The sequence below is a fragment of the Salmo salar genome, chromosome ssa15, assembly GCF_905237065.1.
Source record: "Salmo salar chromosome ssa15, Ssal_v3.1, whole genome shotgun sequence".
NCBI classification, from domain to species: Eukaryota; Metazoa; Chordata; class Actinopteri; order Salmoniformes; family Salmonidae; genus Salmo; species Salmo salar.
In genome coordinates this window covers 46,375,413-46,383,784 of record NC_059456.1, presented here as the reverse complement: position 1 = coordinate 46,383,784, position 8,372 = coordinate 46,375,413, and the positions used below count along the sequence as shown (strand labels likewise).

Sequence of the window (8,372 nt, the reverse complement as noted above, 5' to 3'; positions counted from 1 at the left end):
TGCTGTTTGGGGTTTTAGGCTGGGTTTCTGTACAGCACTTTGAGAATATCAGCTGATGTACGAAGGGCTATATAAAAATAAATTTGATTTGATTTGATTAAAATGACCCAATCCCAGCTCAGTTAATCCCTACTAGTTGGGATTAATCCCTGCCTTAAGGTAATAATAAAATATTTTATATAGCACTTTTCATTACATAAGGAATCTCAAATACGTAGACTTACTCCGCAAACAATAATCTGCAAGACATTTGGGGCTGGCTTTACTGTAGCAACACTCAATTGTGAAAAAAAAGGTTTAAAAGCAACAGTTGGACAATAGATGAAAATACTCCAAGCTGTTCATTTTAAAATCTAAAATCAGATATTGATTTACAGCACATAAAACAATGTACTGGCAGACAAATAATGGAGTTCAGGTAATGGTGAGAATTCAGGTATTACATTTATTGTAAAATGCAAGTTTCTTATAATGCACTCATACATTTTAGTATATTAGTTTTTATACTTTGTTAAGAAAACTGTGCCTCATTTTCATGTATGCTGGATTTATTTGCATACATTACAAAATTAATATAAAGCGGATGGACATGGCTGCAACCACCAAAAACTTGCTTGGTCTAGGCCTACCCGTGCTCACCTGTGCCGTCTAGACTGCCTCAATTATTCATTTCCGTTGTTCACTTGCATAATTCAACAAGTGTCAAGAAAGGGATACCCACACAATTACAGATCTTAATGGTTGGCTCTAGATTACACCCATCTATACATACTTACATCACTATAATCCAAGAGTTGCTTTCATTCAACGCATCTAATTTGTAAACATTTCAACTGTACTAAACATTATCTTTTGTACAATTGCAGAAAAAAATACACCCACCAAAATCACGTTATTTCTTGTGATGCAAGTGTCGAGAGAGTGCTTTAAATTCCAGACGAAGCACACCAATGTATTCAATTGAGCTCATTACCGGCCTCAAATCAAGGGGCCTCGTGAGCTGGGCATAATACCAAAATATACAGTACCAGTCAAAAGTTTGGACACCTACTCATTCAAGAGTTATTTTTACTATTTTCTACATTGTAGAATAGCTAAGACAAACTAATGAACACATATGGAATCATGTAGTAACCAAAAAAATTAATCAAAATATACCCTTGGCCTTGACAGCTTTGCACATTCTCTCAACCAGCTTCATGAGGTAGTCACCTGGAATGCTTTTCCAAGAGTCTTGGAATGAGTTCTCACATATGCTGAGCACTTGTTGGCTGCTTTTCCTTCACTCTGTGGTCCAACTCATCCCAAACTATCTCAATTGGGTTGAGGTCGGGTGATTGTGGAGGCCAGGTCATCTGATGCAGCACTCCATCACTCTCCTTCTTGGTCAAATAGCCCTTACTCGGCCTGGAGGTGTGTTGGATTATTGTCCTATTGAAAAACAAATGATAGTGGGACTAAGTGCAAACCAGATGGGGAGGCATATCGCTGCAGAATACTGCGGTAGCCATGTTGGTTAAGTGTGCCTTGAATTCTAAATACGTCACTGACATTGTCACCAGCAAAGCACCCCGACACAATCATACCTCCATGCTTCACGGTGGGAACCACACGCGGAGATCATCCGTTCACCTCTGCGTCTCATAAAAAAGACACAGCGGTTGGAACCAAACTTTTCTAATTTGGACTCGTCAGACCAAAAGGACAGGATTTCCAGTCCAATGTCCATTGCTCGTGTTTCTTGGCCCATGCAAGTCTTTTCTTATTGCTGTCCTTTAGTAGTGGTTTCTTTGCAGCAAGTCGGCATTTTCTGGATTGACTGACCTTCAAGTAATGGACTGTCGTTTGGCTTGCTTATTTGAGCTGTTCTTGCCATAATATGGACTTGGTATTTTACTAAGTAGGGCCATTTTCTATATACCAACCCTACCTTGTCTCAACCCAAATGATTGGCTCAAACGCATTGAGGAAAGAAATTCCACAAATGTACTTTTAACAAGGCACACCTGTTATTTAAATTCATTCCAGGTGACTACCTCATGAAGCTGTTTGAGAGAATGCCAAGAGTGTGCAAAGCTGTCATCAAGGCAAAGGGTGGCTACTTTTAACTATCTAAAATATATTTTGATTTGTTTAACACTTTTTTGGTTACTACATGCGTTATTTCATAGTTTGTTTTCACTATTATTCTACAATGTAGAGAATTGTAAAAATAAAATAAAAACCCTTGAATGAGTAAGTGTCCAAACATTTGAATGGTACTGTATAAAACACTAATAATGTATCAACTTGAGGCCCCCCTCCGCATGCTCCGCTCGAGGACCCACAACCCTCCACCCAAAATGACCCACTGTTGTGGGCTTGCTCAGCGCATCGCTCTTATTCGGTTCAGCAGGTTGGTTCAGCAAAATCTGTGGGAAGATTCAAAGTAGAAAAGGAAATGGAGAGGAAGGGGGCATTTTGCCTGGCCACTGTGCCCAGGTTACAGTGGTGTAAAGTCTGGTTTGCGTAATATAAGGAATTCGATTTATAGTATTTACTTTGTACTTTTACTCAAGTATGTCAATGGAGTACTCTTCCACCACTGTATTTAAGAACATTTTAAACCAGATACTTTTACATAAGTAGGTTTTTACTGGTGACTTTCACGAGAGTAATTTTCTATTAAGGTATTGTAAACCATCCAGAGGCCAATTGGTTTCAGAGGGGCGGGGACACTCCGGGAATCCCTGAAAGCATCCCTTATTACCGGCGCAAGTCAAAGGACGGAGGCTATTACGCACAAGAAAAAAAAGAAAAGAGAATGGAGAAAGGAACGGACAAAGAAATAAGGCGATACATAGAACAAAGGACAGAACATTGAAAGACCAAGAACAGCTTAAGAATTTATGAGTGATTCCCAGTGCAGCGAGCCAAAGCCAAGATTAGCCACAAAAGACCATTTAATTAGGTGATTATGGAAAGCATCTTTGGTTTGTAAGTAAAGTGCTCTGGTTGAGGTAGGATTTCATTAACCCTTTCTTGAACCGGCCAAGGGACATTCTGTGAACATTAAATACATAATTATGATTTTTTGCAACTTAAAAAGCCGACCCTCTGTTTACACCAACCCTTGCTACAGCATAGATCGGAACCCCTCTGGACCGATCACAGTTCATTTTTACTCAAGTATGAACATGCCAGGTTAGTGAGGCCACATTGACAACAAAAAAGGCCTTCAACAAAGTGAATTAGGTCATACAACCACCTTCATAAAGTATTCACACCCTTTCCACATAGTTGTGTTAGACTGAATTTAAAATTGAGACTGTCAATGGCCTACACACAATAACCCAATGTCAAAGTGGAATAATGTTTTTTAAAAATGCTAAATTAAAAAGTTGAAATGTCTTGAGTCAATAAGTATTCAACCCATTTGCTATGGTAAACCTGAATAGAAATTAGGCTTAACAAGTCACATAATAAGTTGCATGGACTCTTGAATGACTTCTGTACCCCAGATATCCAATTATCTCTAAGGTCCCGCAGTCGAGCAGTGAATTTCAAAACACAGAATCAACCACAAAGACCAGGGAGGTTTTCCAATGCCTTGCGAAGGGCACCTATTGGTAGATGGGTTAAAAATAAAATAAAAAAAGCAGACATTGAATATACCTTTGAGCATGGTAAAGTTATTACACTACATAGATACAAGTGTCCTTCCTAACTCCATTGCCAGAGAAGAAGGAAACCACTCAGTGATTTCACCATGAGGCCAATGGTGACTTCAACAGAGTTTAATGGCTGTGATAGAAAACTAAGGATGGATCAACATTGTAGTTACTCCACAATACTAACCTAATTGACAGAGAGAAAAGGAAGCTTTTACAAAATAAACATATTCCAAAACATGCATCCTGTTTGCAACAAGGCACTAAAGTAATACTGCAAATCCAATACATTGAGTACCACCCCATTTTTCAAGCATAGTGGTGGCTGCATCATGTTATTGTACAATCCAGGTGTGCAAAGCTCTTTCAGGCTTACCCAGAAAGACTCACTGCTGTAATTGCTGTCAAAAGGTGATTCTAACATGCATTGACTCAGGGGTATGAATACTTCTGTAATTGATATGCCCTCTGCCTGAGGCCTCCAAATCACTAAGTCCGCCCATGTCATTACAAATGTTTCCACAGTCGTTAACAGGGAAAACCGACTGGCACAAGCAAAAGTGGGAAAGTGTCACCAGAGCCAAATTAAAGTGACAAGTGGATTTTGCACCTCTCAAAGACAGGAAATAGGTGGCTGAAAAGGAGAGTTCAGGTGGGTGGGGCATGCGCGTTGCAACACTCAGAATGGGTTCCCATAGGAGAACCCATTTTTGGTTCCAGGTACAACCCTCTGGAAAGAGTTCTACCAGAAACCAAAAAGAGTTCTTCCAAGGGTTCTCCTATGAAAACCGAAGAACCGGTTTAGGTTCCAGGTAGCACCTTTTTTATAAGTGTAATTTACTGTTGCCTGATGGAATACTCTAAGCACAAAGGGTCCAACAAAAACACGGAAAAAAAACTAAGACTCACGTTGAAAGTGAAGAAAGTATTAGACCATGCCTAATTGAGCAGTGTTCTATAGCTTACCACTAACGCAACAAGTTGATCATTAACAAATATTTATTTAGTCTCTTGTGACAACCGACCTATGACTGGGTGTTCCCCGCCCAAGGATGACATGTGACAAGGAATCTACTCAAAGTCCACTCCTACTTCAATACAATAATGTGGATTTGTTCAAATGGTTTTCTAGTATCTTGGTAGCATTAAGACCATTGTTAGTTCCCATGTAAGGTGCGTCGATAGCACCTGAACAATAGTTGCACTAAAACATAGTAGCCCAAGTCTCTATTTGCAAATGATAGGCTACTTCAACAAAAAAAAAATGGGATAAACAATTGTTAACATTTAGTCACAATCATTGTTAAAAAAACAAATCCAGGCTGAGGACAGAGAAAAAGCGGTCCTTCTTTCTTAGTGCTCACAGGTTTCTTATCAGCTGAACTGTCTGGCAGACAGTAAACAGCTGGAGGGAAGCCCTAAACCCTTTAAATTTCGGTACATTATGGTAAAGTTGCGGGCACTAAAACAATTTTTTACAACAGGTTTGGTGGTTGTGACAAGCCATCACTAGAAGACGCATTGCAGTGATTATTTGGCCAGTACTGCGGCGCAACCTAACTTTTTATTGCATGCAACTGTAGGTATAAAGTTACCCATTGCAAGACTGGGGTGAAGATAGTCATGAGAGTGGCAGAGCTGGGGATCAAACCCCGGTCTTCTAGGGCAACGTGTGGTCTGGAGTTGGAAGCAGCGCTACTGCCAGACCAAACACATAAAATACTTATCTTAATCCTGTTCACGTCCATAGATAAAACTCAACCCGAGAGGTGGTTGGCATCACAATCAATGTACACAACTGTACTCGAATTGGTTAGATTAAAAATGCAGACATTTTTATGTCTATGCACACGTGACTGCGTGCTCGTTTCTTTGTTGATGCACATTTAAAATGTGTCTGTGTTTGCGTGTGTGACATGTGCGTCTGCGTAGATGCGGCAGGTCCCAGAGAGAGCTTATACAAAGTGGTTCACTTGCCTTTCACATCTACCTTCTTAAAACAAAAAGACATGCTGACTTTGGGACAGTTACCAGGACATCTTTTCAAAATGGACAGACGGCAATGAAAATTAAATGTATGCACATTGCAAGATCAAATGTATCATGCGTAGGGTCAATGCTGGCCAGGTCAATATTTTGGCTACCATGGCTATGCCCCCATACTTTAGGATGACAATGCCCCCCATCCACAGGACACAAGTGGTCACTGAATGGTTTAATGAGCATGAAAACAAATGTCCACCATATGCCATCTCAGTCACCAAATCTCAACCCAATTGAACACTTATGGAGCAGCGTCTGAGACCGCGTTTTCCACCATCAACAATACACCCAATTGAATTTCTCGTGGAAGAATATTGGAGGGATGAGACACCAGAGTTCCAGACACTTATAAAATCTATGCCAAGGTGCATTGAAGCTGTTCTGGCTCAACTCCCAAGACACTATGTTAGTGTTTCCTTTATTTTGGCAGTTACCTGTACTTCATCAGTTTAAAACAGAACCATGTCATTGTGATAAAGCCGTCTTGCAAATGTTGCAAAGTCAAATGTTATACACCTGTAATGTGCAAGCAGGATAACAGAAGCCCAAGATAAAATATATATTGGTGAGACTTAGGCCCAATTCTGTATAAGGATTGCATGCGAGCAGCAGTGTGAACACACGCAAACGCTGTTTATGCACCGTTTATTTTGCGTAGGAGTTTAGCCACCTATTGAGGAAAAATGCATTTAAAATATAGGGAGCATTGCTTTACTCACAGCAAATGGCAATCCACGTTAACCCACCTATTTAACACCTAGTGATTCATATTCTTAAAGATCACCTCTGCATTATGTGAAACAGCGACACTGTTCGCCCCAGGGCCTTCAGCATTTTTATTTTGTTAACAAAACAGAGGCGAGGAGCATCCAGCAGCGTGGTAAATAACTTTGTTGTAATATCCCAAACAGACGTGACAGTTTCACCATTAAGGATTCAAACATTACATGACCCTTGTCTAATGATCACAGGCATTATACAAGGGCTGCATCACATAAACCACATGGAACATTCAGAAAGAAATCTATTATATAGAACAAACGTGACTGACATGTAGAGTAAGCAATCATGCCAGCTCTAAATCGTGATGTCTAATACATAATTTGGTGGGTGCTTATGCATGTGTGTATTATATGCATGTGTGAACTGGAAATTAGATTTTTGCATATCACAACTCCCCCTGATACACCCTCAGAGTGGGGTCACGGCCAGGGTCAGCCTGGAGCAATTAGTGCTGAGTGATTAACTGACATTTGTTCTTTTTCAGTTAAAAAAAAAAAAAAAAAAAAAACTTGTTGACGACATCAGTTGAATTATTTGAATTCCATTTTGTTTGGGTTCCCCCCCTGAGCTCAACATACATTCTCACTGCAGTTTATCTAGAGATAAAGCAGATCAAGCCCGAACAGTGATGTATACTGAACAAAAATGCTACAATTTCAAAGTTCAGTTATAGTTCATAAAGGAAAATCTGTCATTTGAAATACATTCATTGGGCCCTGGATTTCACATGATTGGGAACACAGATATGCATCTGTTGCTCACATCATAAAAAAGATAGGGGCATGGATCAGAACCAGTATGTATCTGGTGTGACCCCCATTTGCCTCATGCAGCACATCTCCATCGCATACAGTTGATCAGGCAGTTGATTGTGCCCTGTGGAATGCTGTCCCACTCCCCTTCAATGGCTGTGCGAAGATGCTGGATATTGGAAGGAACTGGAAAAAGCTGTCACATGTCAATCCCAATGTCTGGTGAGCATGCGAACCAGGGAAAAACGAACATCTTCAGCTTCGGGAATTGTGTACAGATCCTCGTGACATGGGGCCACACATGCTGAAACATAAGGTGATGGCCGCAGTTAAATGGCACGACAATGGGCATCAGTATCTCGTCACGGTAACTCTGTACATTCAAATTGCCGTCGATAAAATGCAATTGTGTTTGTTGTCCGTAGCTTATGCCTGCCCATACCATAACCCCACAACGTCAGCAAACTGTTCACCCACACAACACCATACACGTGGTCTGCAGATGTGAGGCCGGTTGGACTTACTGCTAAAACTACGTTGGAGGCGGCTTATGGTTGAGAAATAACCATTCTATTATCTGCAACAGCTCTGACGGACATTCCGGCAGTAGGCATGGAAATTGCACACTCCCTCAAAACATCTGTGGCATTGTGTGGCGTGACAAAACTGCACCTAGTGCATTCGGAAAGTATTCAGACCCCTTGACTTTCAAAATTTTGTTACTTTACAGCCTTATTCTAAAATGTCTTAAATTGTTGCCCCAATCTACACACAACAACCCATAATGACAAAGCAAAAACAGGTTTTTAGAAGGTAAAAAAAATCTCACATATACAAACATGGCTTTCGAGTGGCGCAAAGGTCTAAGGCACTGCATCTCAGTGCAAGAGGCGTCACTACAGTCCCTGGTTCGAATCCAGGCTGTATCACAGCTGGTGATTGGGAGTCGCATAGAGCGTTGCACAATTGGCCCAGCGTCGTCTGGGTTTGGCCGGGGTAGGCCGTCAATGTAAATAAGAATTTGTTAACTGACTTGCCCATTTAATTACAAATATATTCAGACCCATTACTCAGTACTTTGTTGAAGCACCTTTGGCAGAGATTACAGCCTTTGCCAGCTTGGCACACCTGTATTTGGGGGGGG

General features: G+C 40.7%; 1 protein-coding gene across 5 annotated transcripts in view; it reads right to left on the bottom strand.

Moving 5' to 3' along the window:
- itpk1a (inositol-tetrakisphosphate 1-kinase a) overlaps positions 1-8,372 on the bottom strand; it is a 68,872-nt gene that overhangs the window by 41,765 nt on the left and 18,735 nt on the right. The gene's annotated exons all lie outside the window — the stretch shown is intronic.